Raw genomic sequence first — 2,027 nt, 5'->3', positions numbered from 1 at the left:
GTAAAATAATAAAAAAAAATAATAAAAAAAACATTAAAAACAAACATATACATATATATGCCAGTGAATTAATATTACCTTAAAATTAACAATGATTATACTTATGTGAATGCCAACTTTTTGTATGTACTTATCTTATCAATATGTCAAATTATGCTCTACCATTGTAAATGTAAACGTTTCATCCTCAATATTTTCTTTATATCGCCTCCGAATGCGACTTTCACATTCAGATTCACTGTCTGTGGCTCTGCGTTTCATATTTTATGGTGTGTTTCATACATATCTTCTTCAAAATTCTGTTCATTTTCATCATCATATTCAGATTCATTATAATCATCATCTGCGAATTCGTCATCTAATTCTATATCAGCAAAGTGATCCTTGAATTCATCTGCAGTTTCTAATGTCTCTTGTTCGACTAATTTGCCTATAATATTTTTTATTGCATTAAAAATTCAAGCATAAAAAGTAAAATATTGGTTCTTACAGCAAAATATATTTGTACAGTATCTAGCTTTTAAAAATGGCTAATTAATAGTGTTCATGTTTCTCAAATGCTCTTAATGTTAAAATATAAACATCGTGCATTATTAAAAAATCAAAAATGCAAGTCTCTAACAGCTAGTAAGTAATTTATACTGATGCATTTGCAGTTGCAAACTGCAAAAACGTGAAATAGTATTCACATAATTATAATTAAAAAGTGGAATTATATTTTAAGACATAAAAGTTGTTTCAATTTGGCATACCTCAATTTTAATAAATTGATATATCGTCGTAATAAGATCATAAGTGCTCCTAAAAATATGATATTAATAATATATTTTATATCTATTATTAGAAATTGCCATAAATTTAAAAAAAAGTCTATTAATGAATATTAGAAGATTTACAGTATTTCAAATTAGAAATATACCGGAAAATAATTTCAATTTTTATCGATTTCTTGTATAAATTAATCATATAGAAAAATCAATTACAGAAATGTTTTGATTATTGGATGCTAGTGAAAATTTCATAAAATATTGGAAATAGTAGAAAAACTTTTAGATGATTTCAATCACTGGAGGTGTCGGTTTATCAAAGTGTAGGATTTGCGAAATAATCTGAATATGCATATACATACATGCATAGATATATACATACAGTGTATGTTATTACACATGAAAAAATATTTATTTTTTCTCACCATTTAATGTAGGAAATATAATATCAGGCAATGGTAGATGTCTGCATTGTAAGTAGCTACAAGTTTCTTGATAAGCTTAGAAATATCCTCCCGCTTTCTAGTCACAACAATTGTTTCAAACCAGTTTTCTAATCCTCTGATTGGAATAGAAAAATCAGTGATAGGTACCTGGTGAAAATTAATACAAGTCAATGAAAAATACACACTAACAAAATATTTAAAGATTCTCCAATATGGTGTTCTTTATTAAGAAAGACATTTTATTTATTGAAAAATATATTATATTCATAATTATTAAATAATCTAGAAAATAATAGTTAGTATAGGTGGTCTAAAAACTATTATATTTAAAAAAGTAGTAATTGATCGAAAGAAGTTATACAGCCATAAATGCCTGAATATGTGATAAGAAATAGTCAAACAATTCCACCAAATTTCATTATTTGTTATGAAAAATTCAGTTCTAAATGATAAATACTCTACCAAAAATAAATTTTTAAATAATGTAATACCTTAAAAAAGTGCTCTACATATTGAAGTACAAATAAACCACAGTCTGTTAAATTATCTTGTTGCGGAACTTTCACACAATGCCCTTTAATAGAGTATTTATCAAAGTCAGTTGTTCCAAATTTTGACTGATGCTCACAGGATAAATAATCTCTTATTACAGAAATAGTACGTTGTCTTGATATTATTGCACCACCAGATAATGAATCAAATATCAATATGCATGGCCTGAAATAATAAATTTCTATATTACTATATTACATAACAATTTGAAATTCATACAAGATCATTATGTTTACATGGAGTCACATGATAAATGGTGTAT

At 25.8% G+C, this 2,027-nt stretch overlaps 1 long non-coding RNA gene across 1 annotated transcript; it reads right to left on the bottom strand.

Annotated features, from left to right (window-relative positions):
* Positions 1-306: 306 nt before the first annotated feature.
* LOC113369461 lies at positions 307-1,231 on the bottom strand. Its single transcript, XR_003366496.1, has 2 exons — positions 1,193-1,231; positions 307-430 (listed from the first exon to the last, which is right to left on the bottom strand). It is a non-coding gene; the product is annotated as an uncharacterized LOC113369461 (long non-coding RNA).
* Between the last annotated feature and the right edge of the window lie 796 nt (positions 1,232-2,027).

Source organism: Ctenocephalides felis, unplaced genomic scaffold, assembly GCF_003426905.1.
Source record: "Ctenocephalides felis isolate EL2017-DRISC unplaced genomic scaffold, ASM342690v1 CF-g0.4_SCAFFOLD_01360, whole genome shotgun sequence".
NCBI lineage: Eukaryota > Metazoa > Arthropoda > Insecta > Siphonaptera > Pulicidae > Ctenocephalides > Ctenocephalides felis.
Note: the sequence above shows the minus strand (reverse complement) of the source record. Positions and strands in the feature narration are given on the sequence as shown.